Source organism: Perca flavescens, chromosome 3, assembly GCF_004354835.1.
Source record: "Perca flavescens isolate YP-PL-M2 chromosome 3, PFLA_1.0, whole genome shotgun sequence".
Lineage (NCBI taxonomy): Eukaryota > Metazoa > Chordata > Actinopteri > Perciformes > Percidae > Perca > Perca flavescens.
The window spans coordinates 29,205,967-29,224,728 of record NC_041333.1 but is presented as its reverse complement, the minus strand read 5'-3'; the positions used below and the strand labels follow the sequence as shown (position 1 = coordinate 29,224,728).

The 18,762-nt window shown below is 39.3% G+C and overlaps 1 long non-coding RNA gene across 3 annotated transcripts; it reads left to right on the top strand.

Moving 5' to 3' along the window:
- The first annotated feature begins 5,201 nt into the window (after positions 1-5,201).
- Positions 5,202-18,238, top strand: LOC114552819 (uncharacterized). Of its 3 annotated transcripts, none has more exons than XR_003692229.1 (5): positions 5,202-5,232; positions 6,856-6,963; positions 7,694-7,825; positions 8,362-8,532; positions 17,707-18,238. It is a non-coding gene; the product is annotated as an uncharacterized LOC114552819 (long non-coding RNA). The 3 variants fall into 3 exon arrangements; XR_003692227.1 differs by having other exon boundaries at positions 8,334-8,532; XR_003692228.1 differs by lacking the exon at positions 17,707-18,238 and adding an exon at positions 12,535-14,784 and having other exon boundaries at positions 8,334-8,532.
- Positions 18,239-18,762: the final 524 nt, after the last annotated feature.

Below are 18,762 nucleotides of genomic sequence, written 5' to 3'. Positions count from 1 at the left end.
CTAATAAACATGGAATATTGTTTGTCTGTTTCCATACAACTGTGCATTAAGAGGAATGTAACAGTTACTTATCATTTTGAGTAGTTGTATCGATTGATAGTTAGATGATTGTAATGGAATGAATAGACAATCTTCTGAAATGTAATGTGTGAATTGCTTTTTGAAATAGTAGTACTTTGAAGTTAAGTTGTGTCATATTGAACAGATGATCTTTGTTAAATGAACAAATGATCTTAGGTTTATGTGTATTGTATCCAAGCAATTGAAAAAAGTGTTAGTTTTGAAAAATGACGTCAAGGTTCTGAAATTAGTGCCAAAGTGATTGTAAAAAACTGTACATAACACTAGTTAGTTAAATAGGCCTAATTAAAATGGACTATTATAAAAAATATACTTCATACCTTCATACTTTATACTAACTAATCTGCTGATGAAATACATTAAAAAATGTTTTATTTTACTCTATTTTTTACTTTTTTGGTCTTTGCAACATTTAAGCATGTGTACCTTATTTCCCCAACAAAACTTTTCCCATTTTAATAAATGCTTATATTACAATGAGACGGGTGTGACCATGCATGTCCAGGGCAATGGTTCAGTGTGTGTGTGTGTGTGTGTGTGTGTGTGTGTGTGTGTGTGTGTGTGTGTGTGTGTGTGTGTGTGTGTGTGTGTGTGTGTGTGTGTGTGTGTGTGTGTGTGTGTGTGCATGTGTTTGTTTTGGGTCTTGCATGCACCTTTGATCCTAGCATGGAGGAAGCTTTTTTGAATAAGGTCATTAAATGCCAACCACTCCTAAACACCATCTCAGATCCAGGCTATAGGTGCCGACTATTTGTTTTCATATTTGGCAGCTTGGGACACACACACAGGCTGGTTGTAAGAAGGCGTCATCATCTTGGGATGCCCAGAAAGAAGGCTAAACGGCTAGCAAAGTACTGTGCTCTGTCTGCTGTTACTTCTACCCACGAGAACGGAGGGATATGCTTAATATTATGAAGACCTGCTGTATGCCAATGACCCACGATTTTATATATGTATTTCACTACGTCTATACTATCTATGTCCTTGTAAATTATTCCCTTCAAGTGGACTTAAATATATTGTTAAAATGTGTGTCTAACTATCTAACTCCTAAAACAGCTTAAACGTTTAGTTTAGTTGATTTGACATTGAGAGGAACAATACTTTAAATCAGTAGCACACCAAGCCTACAAAATATCAATCATAAAACAGTACTACAGAGACACACACTTGGAAAATAAAAACTAAAAAATCTTATGAAGACGGAAGCATGGTGTCTGTGAAAAGTTTCGTCCAACTTCTTGATTTTCATTTGGCATCAAGTTAAAACATCAGTAGTTTAAACACTGTTTTTGTAAAACAAAAAAAACAAAAAAGAAGAGAAAAAAAAGACCAACTAAAAAACTATTCTTAAAAATGTATATTGTTTTTTGAGCAACGATAAGTTGATAATGGTTCACATGAAACAAAACAAAAAAGAGGGGGGGACAAAAACAAAGAGAAAAGGAGGGAGCAGTGAGGTAACCGCAACAGATACTCAGCCCTCAGATCATTTGAGCAGGTCAATGTTTCAATGGGGCTTGAAAAGTGTATGTTTGCTGCAATGAATGGTTTCCTAGAGCCTATCATCCCTGTCTGCTTGACTTAAGTTAGACAGACTGTGACTGATTTCAACCCATAGTGAACCCTTATGATCCAATGTTTACATGGCGCAAAAGAGATGGGCCGAGGAAAAAGAGCTGCATTTTATGGACTGGATAATTATCAGGTTTTGATGGTTATTTCCAGAACAAAGACACATTTGAATGGTTGCTTATTTACTGATATTTACATATATACTAATTTTTAATTAACACATAAACACAACTTTAAAAAGTTCAAACTTTGCAAATATGCATAGCTTAAACATACAGAGGAGTTATTTGTATGGCTTTTATAATAAAAATTTTTTTTTCAAGTCAGCTCAAATTCAAAGGAATTAACAATAATGTATACTGAATATCTATTTTAAATTATTGCATGTATTTTTGTTATAGTTTGAAAGGTGAAAGCCTTTTTCTGGGAGGTCCGTATATCTGCACACTTTTAGTGTAAACGCACAAATTTCACTGCCCAGTTTGTATGTAAAAACAAAACTCTCTCCATAAACATTTGTAGCCGCTTTTGATCATGTTCATAAATATTTCCATGATTTTACCCACTGACCGGGTCTCACAAAAATCCACGGGCCTATCCAGAGCAGTGTGCTAATTATTATAGTCTTCCAGAAGAGCATCTGCTTTGAAATATGGCCGTAATGACATCTATCAAATTGTTGTGGCAGGATTTGGTTTTTGTGGTGTCATATATCCAATAAATCCAATCCAAGAGAAAGCAGAACAAAGGGCAATAATTATGAACAGATTGAAAATGAGACCCATCAGATTGAAGAGGCTGAGTCACACTGAACAGATGCTCAGCCTTCAAAATATCCACAATACATACAACTAAATTAGAATCGGCAAACAGATGAAAAATCCACTTTTATAGGTAGATTTATTATCAGCAATAACTTGAAAAGAAACAACATACAAAAGTTATTTCAAGTGCAGCTCAGACACACTAAACAAAGATGTATTACAAGTTGTGATCAGTTGTGATTTCCTTTCAGTTGAATGGAAACACTGATTTATACACATACCTAATACACAGAAACCAAACTATATTTCCTGCACTGATACTTCTGCAGTGTACACCCAAGTAAAGGTTTCCTTCAGCCTGTCCTTGCCAAAGGAATTTTCATATTTTGTTGCCTTCAAGTGCAGTCTGAAGCCTTGCCATTTTAAGTTTAGTGCACACAGATACCCCAAAAGGAGGACAAACATGTTCTATGATACTCTATTTTTGGTGTGAAAAGTAATGTAGAGTCCAGAAACAATGTGACAGTTATTCACGTCAGAGCAGCAGATTGTTTTACATGACAGTATAAGCGATTTTAATATAGCCTATGGTTTGACATTATTTACAAGCTTCCATTTTTTGTCTTTTTTACATTCAGCCAATTTGCAATAAACAACAATGAGAAACATTTCATTAACCTTTTGAAATACATTATGTTTTTTTGTTCAAACTTGTGTTTTCTGTGTTTTTTTTATGGGCATCGTGCAAGTTCTCACTGAGAAGGATTTAAGGTTTCCATTCATTCATTCTACTTTTGGCTGGTGAATATAAACAATTACATTCACTTCTTAAACTTCATTCTGATTGTGCCAGTTGAAATGTAAAAAAGAGCCATCATTTAAAGCACCCAAATGTGCAACATAATGTATTCCCATTAAAACTTGAGGATAAAAACTGACAAGGAGACATTGAAGGCAGCATTATCCACAGAAGCTTGTTTTCTGCTGCAGTGGCTTTTCTGCTCTCAAGGACATACACTGCTGAACACAGACCTCTGCTGGATACTTGTTGTAAACAACATTCTAGTTCACTTGAATTCATCCAACATCAAACTTGTAGAACTCAACCTGCATTGGATTATCTAATATACAACAATTCTGGTTGTTATTGTGCTGAAATGTAATACTGTGTATGATGCAATAGTGGCTCCCATACTTGTGTATCTTACTTTAGTGATTGCCATGCCATCTGATGCATATGGTGTCAAAGGGCTACCCCAGTGATAAAGTATGTCACTTCCATTAAGTTGGGAGACTCACAAAATACAGGTAAAAAAACCTGAAGCAGCAGAGGCCGAGATATCCAAACTTTTAGTCCCTATGGGTCAAGCTCTAAAACCCTGGATACTACAATTCCCATAATGCAACCCAGTGTCTTCCATTAGGCCCTCCCTAGTGACTGCCTCCAGTCCACCAGACTTTTTGTTATACATGTTATGCCTCAAGCCCAACATGCGTGAGACATAAAATGACATAATCAGTTATTTTCTCTATAGGATCACAGAAGACACTAAACAACAGTTTTTTCTGTAGTACTCCCCATGATAAGTACACTGACCTTTATGCATAACATGGAGTTGAGTATTATATCCTACAAAATATGTTACCAATATAAATTTGGTATAGATTCAATACACTAACTATATACAATGTTTCATGTTGGGATAAGGTCAGTCTCGCTTTGCCAGACCCTCCTCCAAAAGGAGAAGGTTGAGAGACTTTTAGACCTATGGAATCAGTGTATGGCACATTTTAAGGGAAATAACAGTGAAATATTTGACTAGAGGAGCTTAAAGCTTCTCCAGTTGGAGTTATCTGTCAATATATATCCATTTCTCTTCTAGAACGTTCTACCTATTTCTCATTATCTCTCTTTATGGTACGTGGTTTGTTAATTAAACTCTGACATCCTATGAATATTAGGAATTGTCAACTTTTCACACAATACAGTAATGTGAACTATTTAAATTAGCTGGATACAAACAAAGCTACAGGCAGAAAATGGCAAGTTTTAAAGAAAATTTGGGTCATGCAACAAGGCAGGCCTGCTTGGTTCTTTCGGGGAATGATTGTAAAGATGTCAAAGAATATGTTTACAACATTTACTATCTAAGTGGTACATTTAGGGACCGATTGGCGGGGATTCCATGAATGCCACTCTTTATTTGCTCTCACCAGTGTATTGCTGTGTGTATTTTGTTCATAGAAAATCCCCGCCAGTTGGTCCCAAAACGTCCCAGTTAGACAATAAATGTCGTAAACATGTTATTTGTTAATCTTTACAATCATTCCACGGAAGAACTAAGCAGGCCTGCCTTGTTGCATGACCCACATTTTCTTTAAAACTTGCCATCTTCAGCCTGTAGCTTTGTGGACCAAGCAGTCAAGGAACACAGGTTTAAAGTTCAAAAGGTTGGGTTTATTTCCCCAAAAACAATGATTCACAAGCAAATAAGGCAACGAGTTATAGGTCTCTTAGAAAGGTCAACAAAAGATAACTCTATTGAAAAATAAGGCTAACAAAATCAAAATGTTAACCCAATTAACAGACCTTCCAAATGAGACGTGAGGGACACTTATATACAAACTGACCAAACCAATAAACACACAGAGGGGAGGACAACATGGACAATAACTTACTTGCAGGAAGAAACCCTGATCCCCCCCCTTGCTGTCAGATCTTTTGGAAAGGTCCAAGACTGGGGCCTCTGCATAAAATCAGGCTCCACCCTCTGCCCCATCTTTTGTTCACCAGGAAGAGAACTGCAGCCAGGTAACTCAAAGACAAAGAAAAATGAATTAATCACCTCAATTGCAACATGACAAACAATGTAAACTGTGTGGTAGTGATGGGTGAACGAAGCCTTGTGAAGCCTCTGAAGCTTCTTCTTGATTGAATTGCAAAATGATCCGAAGCATCAAAGCATGGAAGACAACACAGTGACATCCGGTGGTCAGCAGAAATGACAGCGGCTATCAACTCAACACAGCCAAACGAAGCTTATAATATGAACATAGGAGAGACAGAATGGACACATGCACATGACATGACGGAAATAAAAATATAAAGCCTATGTTTGAATATAACATAATAATATAAACTACTGTGATCAGGATTTGAATGTAAGTAGGTTTAATTGGGCTAAATATGAATTCAATAAACTGCTGCAACAATGCCACCTTCTACTGCTACGTAACATTACATACAGATGTATGTAAGTAGGCTAATTTCCATTAATAGGCTAATCAAATAAATTGCAAGCCACACTCATAAACCCTGCGATGTTCCAGTGAATTCTAACGGGCCGTTGGTAAGAACGTATCGACATGAATTCAGCAAACCCTTCTGGAGTTTCAGTGATGTTTGAAGCTTCGGACGTCATCAGTCACATGCTTATTTCAATTTGATACAAGCTGCAACACTGTTTCGAACCAGTGTGTTTTGCGGAAGTGATACAAGCTTCGGTGCCTCAGTGTCAAACGTCCCATTACTACTGTGTGGTAGAAGCAGTGGATTATCTAGGTGCTTATAAAGTAATTTTAAACTGAACAAACTAATGTCTTTTATGTACCATTATGTGACTTCAACTTAAAATAACTGAACATGTGGTGATGTTGGTGAGTGTGTCCAAACCTAAACCTTCAGTTGTGTGGCTGTGCCCGTCACAAGCTGCTAGCTCAAAGTGTGTGGTTTCCCGAAGACAACGGAGTTAACGGCAACACACATCGCCGGAAAACCGGTTCAAAGCCTCCCATAGTTATTTAACAGGGTTGAGATGTTGTGGCCGTGAAGGCCCTCATGCCCTCTGTGGAAGCATCTGCATTTGTTATGTTTCCCCTTTTTTTCCCCTTCACTTTGTTACCTGTCTGTATAACTCCATGAAAAGACAATTATAGTACTCCCGTCACAGTGTCCCCATTATAGCATGCATGCTACTTCTGTTTACAAATCACCATCTTTCATAGCAGGGTCCACACAATAAGCCCACCAGGTGGCAGCAATTGCCTGCTTTTGACTGGAGCTGATGAACCGATTAACCCTCACTTTCCACCCTAGAGTGAGAGAATCCTCAACCTCCCAGCACAGTAACGGAGATATGAGCCTGTCTTATGCTGTTTTAACTCTGACATTGTATGCTGCCGACTGGGCTATAGCCTATGGAATAATTTTGTATGTATTTTCAAGTGTGTGTGGGTATGTAATATGTCTTTAGGATGAAGTAAGTTGTCAAGAGTCAATCTTGGTTTCTTTTCCCCTCCTCGCTCCTTAAAGCATGCACACTCACCTTCTCTTTGCATATTGCTGGTTAGAGCTGCATGTATGTGTGTGTTGCTGCAGTCTCCTGGGCGCTGCCACCCTGCCCAGACTACTAATGCCCTACCTGCTTCTCATTAGACTGTCCCGTTTGAGTCCGGCCATCTGCACCAGCTGGTTGGCAAACCCACTGCCAACCGTTTGATGTCGACGAGGAGCTCAGCGACGTGCTCACGCCGGTGTCCCAGGGTCAGACTTATAAAGATCTTTGCTTTGTAGTTGTGTTTTTTTTTTTTTTAAAGCCTGAGAAAAATCCTGATGTTTTCATCTAGGCTGGCAGGCTTAAAGAGGACCTAGGTTTGTTGGGATGGCATCAGGCAAAGGTACTTAACCAAGGTTTGCACAGTTTGAGCTGCCTTAGATGTGCTGGATTTGTCTTGGCAGATGCTTAAAGAGAAAGTGGATGAGGTGATGTAGTGGTAAACAGAGGAGCTGGAAGACTGAATGTACAAAATGTCTTCTTGGCACTGGGTTACAGCCTGCAGTATTTAGCAAAAGCAACATCTCAAAATATTTCTATAACTTGTCAACATCTCCCATTGAGATTGAAGGAAAGTCAATAAGGTGTACCTGCTTTCACCTGATATTATCTCAAAACACATCATTTTTTTCCGCCATTAACATTCACCATTGGATTCAAATTGCGCTTGAACACGTTTTGATACACATTAGAGGATGGATACCCGAACCGAGCCCGTCGGGACCCGACGGTACCCGACGGGCCGCGTTTGGACAGATATTTAGAAATTCAAATAAACTGCTCAAAGTGAAGTGTGTGTGGATTATTCAGAATAACCTTTTTTTTTGGGTGAACTGACCCAGAGTGAGTTGTGCTGTGTTTAGCATCTCTAAATACATGCTTCTAAGATAACAAACCATGCCCTCGTGTTTTTTATTTTGTTTGTTTTTTTATCACCAGTGTATGTATCAGCGACTGCTCTTCCCAGAATAAGCCTGTGACTATTTTGGCCTGCTCTGATGTCACGCTGGCCTGTGGGGCATGCAGAGCCGTCTAAGGGAACGATGACGGATGCCTCTGGATGTCTACGAGGTGAGTAAACATGTGTTCAGAGATACTAGATATGGGTAAATACACCCACAAGCGCAGGCTGACACATGGCTGAGCTAATCCTGGTCTCAGTCTCTTCATCTAGCTCTTTGCCTTCATCGCTTCGTCGGGATCCACACTTTGAAAACAAAACTGCGTAAACCCAAGAGTCTAAATGAGAATGGGGTGAGAGGGGATGGGAGGCAACATTTTAAACATGGTAATGGCTCACTCTCCATCATGTGGAGCCTCTTAGGGCCTGCAGCCGCCAGACCTGCGCTGCTAGTGGCCCACCGAAACTTAAAGATGAATTAATCATTGCCTTCTCTTCCATGCTTCTCATCACTCTTTACTCCTCATCTCCTCCATCGCAGCTCTTTCTCAAACTCCTACAAATACTCGCCTCTACCTCTCTTTTATCCCATTCATTCTCCATGTGTAAACATTTGCATACAGCACCTTTTTCTTTTCTCTTACCTCTACCCATCTTCCCCAGCTATCTCTATCACAGCTCAAATCCTCCCCTTCCTCCCCTCCAGTGTCTCATACTGATGTGTAATGCTGACCCACTTTATTTGACGGGGAGCTGGGAAGAAGGAAGCAACGACTGAGGGAAAGGAACGATGGAAGGAAGGACATCAGAGCTCTCCTCCTCTTCCTCTTTTTGCTCTCCCTCCCTGCTGCTCATGTCCCACAGTGCTGTGTTTAAGGTAAATATTTTTACAGCACCATTCATCACAAGGGCTTCTGGGACAGCCCTCCCCACTTTGCTAAGCCCTTCTATCCGCAAGATCAAATATTCATATGCCCTCCCTTCGTCTCTCTCCCTCCTCATCTCACCATAACCCGGTGTGTTTAACCCCCACATCATGTCACTTCTAGTTGTCACTCCCACTCCTACTTTTTCATCCCCTCACGTTTCACATCTCTACACTATAACTCCCATACTCTCTATACCCGTGTAAGGGTATGTGTGTCATGCATGGGTCACACTTCACATGCAGTTAACACATCAGGTGGGAGTGACATGCACAGCCTATTCCCTCATGTGTATTTCAGTATGTTGACTAAGATAATTAACGAGCAGTGCAACACTGTACAGCATACAGTAATATGCACGTGATGACAAAATGAAACTGATGCGTCTCAAGTGAAGCTGAAAGAATAACATAGGATTGATGCATGCTGAGTGGATGCTTAACTTCTGCTTGCCTTCCACTTTCTCGTTCCTCATGTTCTAACAACCTCCCTCACACTCACCACCTGTCACTCACCTTAATGTATATTCTTCTTGAACCCCAAAAAAGTCCATAGGGAAAGGAAATACTATAGTGGTGACATATGTTGTGGCTTTGTCGTACCTTGTCTGTGGCCCTGTGTCAAAATCTAGTTGTAGGGAATTTATTTATATTCTGCTTACATGGTGCGTTTTCATTATTTGTTTTAATAAAGTTGTGTTTAAACCAATTACTGCAAACTAACGGAGAAACTGAAACCTAGGGCCAGCTACATTTCCAGCATAGGAGTACATTGGTCTCTAGGTGCATAATAAAGCTACCATGTAAAGTAATAGTAAGCACTTTACTTAATGGGTACAGGCTAAATACACAATATACAGCGAGCAATAGGAATGGGTGGTGGTAAGGGGCCAATGGGGGCCCAACAGTAAACATTTTTGCCCAGGGGTATACTAACAGGTTAATCCAGCCATACAAAGAAAATATAAAGACATGTCATGATAAACTCCCTTAGACATGTTATAGGAATATTGTAGTTATACAATAGGAGATAAAATATAACAACATAAAGCTCTGTATAATAGAGTCAAAGTAAATCCCACAGGAACTTCATGAAATAAGATAGACTTTATTAATCCCACACTGAGAAAATTCCTGTGCTACAGCAGCTCAAAAGAAAAAAAATTTACACACATCAGAATAACACAAATACACATTAAGTAGACATAGGAGAAAATAGAATTATTTATAATAGTAATAAAACAAACCTATTTACACAAACACCCTTATATAAACGGACAGTATATAAACACAGATATACAGATGAGTAAGGTGCGGATGAATATAAATGACATATTGCACAGTTGGAGGTAACAAGAGTAATAAATAGATAAATATGTGTAGTGCAGAATATTGTCCACTGATGGCTCATATTGCAGAAATGGCTAGCAGTAGAAGGATTATGCAAAAATCATGCTAGCTCAATACCTGAGGCCACTCGTGGGAAAAAAAGACATTTACCTAACTACTGCACTTGAGTAGAATTTTGAGGTAGTTTTACTTGTACTATTTCCATTTTATTACTTTATACTTCTACTCCACTTCAGTGAGTGATATTGTACTTTTTACAGCATATACATATTTTACATATATGACATATGATGAGATGCTAGGCCAAACAGCAGTATTTAGTAGAGACTGTAAAAATAGCTCCTCCTTAAACAGCTATAACATTGTAATGTCACTTAGTACATTACTACTGATCCAATTACAGAAGTAGATATAATAAACATTATGAAAGGGCCTCTGTATAACGTTTATTTAAAATTAAAGCTGCTTTTATCAATATTTTCATATTGACAGTGGATAAAAAATGTGTAATGTAAACCTACTTTACACTACCTGTTCAGCACCAAACCAACAAGCTACTAGTGAACATGGTGGATCTCTCTGATGAAGTAGGCTGGTGATTGCTCTTGCCCTCTTCCCCACAAGTATTGTTATTAAACAATGGGCGTTTCTCAATACCATGAATGCAAAGTATGGACTTGTGTTCTTGGGGAGAACGTTCTTGCTGGTTGTTCTTGGAAGAATAAACTTGCAAGTTCACAAGCACAGAAAACGCTGTTAACAGTTTGAGACGATGCATTCTTCCTGTTATTGCTCAACACTCTCAGCACAGAGGCTACCTGCAAGGCTCCGAAATACCAGCTAGAAATAAAAACCACAACAATATAACCACTTTGTATTAAAACAATCTCCAGACAAGAAAACCTCATAATGCTACAACTATTGCAATAATATTGAAAAATAAAACTAATTGAGCTTTAATTTTATTGTTTATGGTTTAGCTCAAACACACTTTACTTATTCAAAAGAGTGGAACACGATCCCTACTATTATTAGTGTATAAGTTTAAGTCAGTTTAAATTAAAAAAATAAATAGGCATATGCACTGGTGTGTCCTATGTGTTCCTATTAGTGTTATGTGGAATTATCATTTCTATTATTGTAGTGCACTGTATATGCCCAGAGAAATTAGCAATTCAAATTATAAAGGTTGGTGTCTCCCCACTGTCATAGCATGTTACCACTTTAGGTAGGCTACAACTGTTCATTTATCATACAGACTGAAACTCAACTTCTAATAAATCAGAAAACAAATACATCAAAAATATGAACTAAATACAAAATATAATGTAGGTTATAGCCTATGGCATAATTTAAACAAGTCTCCCGAAAGTGTGTGTGTGTGTGTGTGTGTGTGTGTGTGTGTGTGTGTGTGTGTGTGTGTGTGTGTGTGTGTGTGTGTGTGTGTGTGTGTGTGTGTGTGTGTGTGTGTGTGTTCCAAAAAGACAGTTAACACAGGTTCCCGTTAATCTTATGATGGACATGTGTTGTCATATTTAAACAAACAATCCGTCAACGGCGAAATAAATTTATTTACGGGACCTCCGAGCAGGGTCTCCCAGTGTGACTTTCCGAGCGCCGAGCTACTGGTGCATGCTGGTGACCGCGTCAATTTATGGAGCTCCGAAAACTTTGGAGCAAATTGTCAATTCGGCAATGATTTTCGCAAGACTGCCTATATTCGAAATCTAAACCTTTCATTTCTCGCCTAAAATGTTCTCAGAAGTGAATTTAGTGATGAATAAGGCTGTCTATGTACTGGAAATCCAACCATCATTGAATGCCGAAATGAATGTTGGGATACAGGTGCTGCGAAGTTCCTACAAGTTACCAACCAATGCATCCTCGGTAAATGGGCGTGTCAAGAATACATCCGGGAATTTTAACTGTTCTTGGCGAAATGCGAACTTGTGTATTGGGTCAGTACTTTGGCAACACAAGATGACACAAGATGTTTCCCGAATCGACCGGTGTTTAGAATGCGAACACAAATAAAACTAACTGCGTGTCAATCACTGCTCATGCACACACATTCATTCTCCCTTGTGGGGAGACGGGCCCCTCAGACAGTTTTGGGCTTTAGCGGAAAAAGGGGAGGGACTGAGAAGTTGTCTATGTTCACATTTTTTGGCGAAGTCCTGGATCTTAGCAATCCTACCTACAGCACCTTTTAAACATGTTTGGCTCTTTCAGTGGTGGGATACATTTGATTATGGAGTTATCTGGGTGCTAGTGGCCTGGGAGGATGCACTTGAGACAACATTTTTACTTTCATAACACTTTTAAAGGTCTGCTGATATATTGTATATGTTAAGATTTGTAAACTTTTTATGAACGATTTTTTATTAAATATAAAACACCCCAAAAACCCAATGTACTGCTAAGAATGTGTTGGAAATAAAGCATGGGAATTGCATGAAAAAGGAGTTGGTGGAAACCCTAACAAGGTAAAAGGAGAGTCCATATTGAACTTAAATTTGTCAGGTGTCCAGAAACATGACTCCAAATGAATGATTATATCTCTAGCTTTATGTTGCTCTCTCCATTCCTTCTCTGTGTCTGTAGGAGCATTCTGTAATGACAGAGATTTAAACCTAGCCATGGACAGCAACAGGGAAGGACGAGGAGGAGACGCAGAGTCGGGGAGATTTAAGGGGCATCTGGAGAGAGGGATGGAAGTGAGATGGGTGGAGGACAGAAGAGCACGTGGAGAACCTGCGTTTTCTGTCTCCCCCTACTATGAATATTTGATGTGAGGGACTAAAACCAGCTCCGTGAACTCTGAAAAAGTTTGACAGCTGAAATAAAAAAGGAGAGTGGCTTACAACAGCCATCCAGAGGAAAAGAGCAGGGAGAGCTGCTACTCGGAGAGATGTCTGAGTGAGGGAGGCAGAAGAAGAGACAGGCTGGAAACTGTACACACACATATGTATTATCAGGGAAATGGTATAATGAAAGGGGAGTAAAAGTGCAGGCCTACATGTATCCTTTGCTGAAAATACAACGGCATGACGTTCATTTTTGGTTGTTAAATGCAATTTTAAATTCTCCCAGTCTCAAATCTGTGTTTAAATCTAGTTCTAATCTTAAAATGTAATCCCTACTCTCACTCTAACCTAGCCTATTGAAGAGGTGAGAACTGCCACATTGTCTTTACTTTGGAGGATTTTGTCTATTCTCATAAGGACATGTAATTCTAAAATGCAGTGGAACACACACACGCAGGCTTGCACACACTGACACACTGAGGGCAGGCAGGGCCATTGAAATATTGATGGAGGCTCTCTCCTTGCCGTAATGAAAAATCGTCCTCCGATAAATGTTTCATCCGTCCAGATGCATCACCTACCCATTTTTAACAGATGAGGCAGTTCGCTGTAGAAACACAAACACTGGGGAAGTGGGTCTCGCTGCAATTTGTTCCCCCTGAGCATACAATTGAGAGGGACAAGATTGATATTTTAAAACAGAAAGGGGAACAGAGGAGGAAGCAGCAGCAGCACTTTACATGTTATTCTCACCCACACTGATTTCCCTCACACTCTTTAAAGAAAGCTTTTAACTGGGTATATGATGGTGTGATGGCATTTTTGTTTAAATTATATATATATTTACATAGTTGCTGATTAAGTATTCGTTGCAGCTCTAGCTGGGGCAGATGGGAATGTCATTAGTTTTGTCACAATCCAAAGTACTGGATACAGTGAAGTTTAGACCACATGATGGCACTAGATGGTTAATGTAGCGCCAAAGTTTTTACAATTTATCTTGAGGGGAACAAGAATGACTGAAATGTTATGACCATCCAGCCAATAGTTGTCAAGAAATTTCACTCAAAGTGGATGAGGATCACAAAAGTCAGTAGGATTCATCTTCTTGAGATCATGGATATCTGTAGCAAATTGCATGGCAATCCAGCCAATAGCTGCTGAGATATTTCAGTCTGGACCAAAGTGGCCAACCAACCAACCGACAGACACTGCCATCCCTAGAGCAATGCATAGTAAAAACTACAAAAACTGAATTTAAAGAGCTGTGGGGGGGGGGACATAAATACATTTGACATTGCATCACTGGATCAATGTTGTGTATGCAGAAAAGGTAAATCAGCATGTAATGCCAGACCCTCAGAAATATTTTCTTTCTTCAACTCACCACTTTGCACAGATGTTCAGCAACCAGTCACAAAAAAATGAATAATTGTAAATCCGTTTTTATTTAAAAAACAAACAAAACACATTGCAACGTTGTGCTTTGAATGGGAGGTGCAGCTGCTTTCTGGGAACAAGGAATTCAGAAACTGAAGTAAAAGTAGCAAAAGCTGGACTGACAGTTAATGTAAATTACAGTGAATCACTTTATCACAGAATAGCCCATAAACTGTGCTCAATATGCCAAGCTGATAACTTCTAAGAGAGTAAACGTGTTCTGTAGTAGCTGAAATGTAGATCTGACCTCACCGGGTCTCAATCGAGTGGCACACTTTGATGACTGCTTCTCCCAGTGCTTATATCATCCGTGGAAAGATCCAGCTTACAGTACATGCTTGCTGAGGATGCTTCAACACAGTTTGCTTGTCAGATGATTTGCCTCTGTTAGTGAGTTAGCAAGAACGTATTTCCCTTAAAAAACACAACATATATCACGGACCCTCAAATAGAAAACATTTACCAACAGGCAATAAATGTGTGGCAATTTATGCCCCTCTTTTGATTTGACTTTATACCATTTCATATTACATAAATAAAAGCACAAAACTCTCTTTTTACAACATGAAAGCTTGAATTCTGCCACCATTATGTGTGAATGCTTTATTGCCCCTTGGATGTTGTATGCTGCTGACTCAACATCTCATGGCTGAAGATAAATAAAATCTATACGAGCAGCTAGCGTGTGTGAAAAGTATATGTTTCCTATCAGCTTGAGCCTCTGGCCCACTAACCCACTTTATACCCTACCAGCAGCCCATGGTTTGGTCATGCAATGCAGCATCTGCTGTTCAGCTCACACCACCTGTTTGCCTATATTTGTACACTCTTCATATACTATATATATATATATATATATATATATATATATATATATGTATCTTGCATGCCATGTCATAACTGCTAAAGAGCTAGAGTTTGCACACAAGCTGTTTCAACTGTCCAACCGTTGCACCATCAATAATTGAGTGTTTGATAAGAAAGAGTGAATAGTTTTACCTGAGTCACAATAACGATATGCGCACTCCTTCCTGTAAACACGGAATTACACTGATGGATCAGAATGACTGATTGCCCGAGACCTGATATGTCATCCGCTGCATGAAAAATAACATGAATGTTTTTATTGTTCATGCATGGTGTGGCTGGGTGCGGCTGCTCTGGGTTAGATTACAGCAGAGACTTGTTTGGGACATACTTTCCTCCTCAGCGACTGTAATTGGAAAAGCCTTTCTGCTCCCTTGCTCATACAGCAAACATGTACTGTAACTAAAACTCCTCTGGGCTATTTTCCCAAACTCTTTCCAGACTGAATATGACTTCAACTTGTTTGATTGGCAGTGCATGAGAGCCCAACACAGAAAGCAGGCTTGTGCGCTCAACGGTTTGTATTAAAATGCATCCATCCTTATTAAGATTCAGAAAGGATTGGCTCTTGGTCGTTATGGTACTCTCTGTCTCTTCATTGTTATTGAGCAAAAACCCATTAAAGCTGGGCTAAGACTTGGCAAGCTTGCATGATGCTGCCAAAACAACTCCGCTGACATTGTCTGTACCCTTGATACCTCAGCCGTTTGCTGGTCTCATGCTGAATGATAGAAATATTGGAATTCCAATGATTTCCCCTGGCAAAGCCGAGGCACTTTCCCATCTGCTGTTAAACACAATACAAGAGGTGAAACAGCTAAATTGAAATGATAAAACAGTTTCAGCGGGTGTTTTTAGAGACAATAGTGCCAATCAAGAAGGGCCCTAAAGGGATCAATAAGGAAAGAGCAATGTCAATGAATTTGCCCACAGTATCCCTCTATGCCAGGAGGCTGGGAGCAAAATGGCATTCCTTTTAGCACCGCAGAAGTGCTTATCCTAATAATCAGTCACTGTTGGAAGGTCAGTATGACTGTCACTTCATGGGAAGATCCCATGGGCCTTTAGTTTTTGACTGGCTCAGGGGCAAACATCTCGCTACTGTGCTGAATTAGTGCTGTATTATCAACCACAGCTGCTTCATTTTAGTAAATTCATTAACCTGCTTGGTGGCTTATCTCTGCATTGGTGATCCAACCCAAATGCATGAGCTGTAGTTCATTTAGTCCAGTGCTGGGCTGGCCACCAAGACAAATACATGACTAATAAATGGTGGCATTGGTCCACTGCCAGTCTGCTTATGCTTGCCTGATTTGATATATTTTTTATTCCTTAAATACCAATTAATCCAAAACAGGCGATTAGGACACTTTTAAGTCATGACTCATAGGCTTGGGGTTGTTCAGTTCATCAGTAAAATAATATTAAACAAGAAATATTTGAACAAATATACGTGACACAAAGGAAGGGGTAAAAAGGGAAAGTTTGAAGAATGAAGTGGAGAAGCAAAGCAAATGCAGATGCCTCCATACAGGCACCAGGGGCCACTAAATGATTTAAAGAGAGTTGTTCAAGCCTCTTTTCTGCATCTAAATCTTTCCTTTCTTTCTATGATATAGAGTTCATACATGTGCGTACTTGCAACGTGACGTGACTACTGCAACTTTCTGTATTTCTGCCTCAGTCAAAATCCACTTTCATGCCTCCAACTGGTTCAGAATTCCTTTGCAATGCTTATGTAATAATAAGTATGAAAAAAGAGAGCACATCACACCTGCCATTGCACTGGTTTCCTATACATTTTAGAAGTGATTTTGAAATTGTATTACTTACTTTCAAAGCGCAACTCCAACTGGCCCCAGCATATACAATAGATCTCTAAACACCATATAAGTCTGATCATGCTCTTAGATCCTCCAAACAGTTACTTTTTGCTGTTCCCAGCTCTAACTTTAAAATCAGAGGGTCATGACCCCCAAACTCAGGAATGCACTTCCTATAGAGGAAAGACCATCAATATCTGTCAACTTAAAAAAATAAATTGTTTTTACAATGGCACCTCTGAAATTGCACTATTTATGGGTGTATCAGAGGTGGACCGAGAAAAATAATCAGCAACTATTTGAATTATTGATTAATCGCTTAATTAATCAATGGTCATTTGGTCAATGGTACCAGTGTAGCACATGCCAGTAAATTTGATATATTTAGTCAGACTAAACAAGAATGTTATGACATAATCTTGGGCTTTAAGAAATCTTATTCAATATATCATCCAGCCCATGGACATTTATTTAACGATTAATCGATTTATCAAGAAAAACCTCTACGTCTCTACCCAACTAAACACCTATGGGAGATTTTGGATTTTTGTTTGATAGCACTCTTCACCAACATCATCAAAACAATAAAAAAGAAGAATTAAGTTCCACACACTTCAAGAATCTATGTCAAGGAGCACCAAAGCGGCGAACCTTGCATCTTCTCGCCCAGCCGTATACGCTTTGCTAAAATTATTTACCAATTTAGGGGACAGTTATTATTTTTTAATGAAGCTTGTAGATTATTTGTAGCTGCAAGGAGTGTGATTACCTTGAGTTTAAGCTAAAAGTGTTACAATAACCCATTTAAGCTTATTGTGTTTTGTCTTCTGACCTGTCAGTGTGTGAGTTGACCAAAGTGGCCTCCAGGGGGGGACAAGCTACAGGTGATCAGAGCAGAGAAGGAAATAAAGAAGAATTGGACAGCTGACGCTGGGCTGGGAGAGCTTGGAGAGCTTGGAGAAGATAAACTGTTGAAAGAGCAGAGGAATGTAAGTCAGACGTGACCGCCTTACCACGGTTGGATGCTTGAAAGGAAAGAAGATCAACACTGTAATGTGGAAAAAAAGGAAATGGCATCAATTGTAATTGTGCTAATGGGTTTATATATTGATTGTAGAGGTTATAGCTTTTGAGGGAATTTTTGTCAGCCTTCTTCGCTTTCCCCCATTGATCTTTAACTCCCAAATGCATTGTTGGACTCTTTCCTATTTCATTTAAACTGTTGTCATTGAGGTACACCATTAACTCTGCTGTAATAAAGCATCCTGGGTAAAAGCTATTGCATTAGTATACTGTACATTCTCTAACTTTCCATTTTCTATTGTAAGCCTCGACTTGTCCAATTAAGTGCAAACTAACGGAGGCAGCCTGTTCCTGTACACGTTGTTCATCCAGATGAATTGTACATAGATGTAATAGTACAGAGATACAATTTCATGCCTCAGCGAATGGTGTGACTATATATGCTATTAGATTTTTTAGACACTATTAGACCTGCTGCATCTTTTAATGGAATTTAGAAGGGAATGACATGTCTGTTTCCATATTTTGTTTGTATTTTCTAAATACAAACTATTCAATAGGAGTGGGGTTAAAGGTCATCACTAGGCAGAGCGGGCTACTTTGAGACAGCTGTGGGAGGTAAAGGTAGGTCCAAATGTTCTGGTATTCGGCCTTTTGTCCTTCTTTTCTTCTCACCTCCTTCCTTATTTCCCCTCTGTCCAGCAGCAGCCTCCTGCCTCTTGGCAACATGCAGGCAGTTACTTGCTGGGAAGGTTAACTGCTGTGATGTGTCACTAGCATGTTCTTCAAATGCTTCTTGGAACAACCACAGCCAATAAAGAAGAAGCAGCAAAATGTGTTAGTGTTTTTAAGTGTGCTTGTGAAGCCAATGC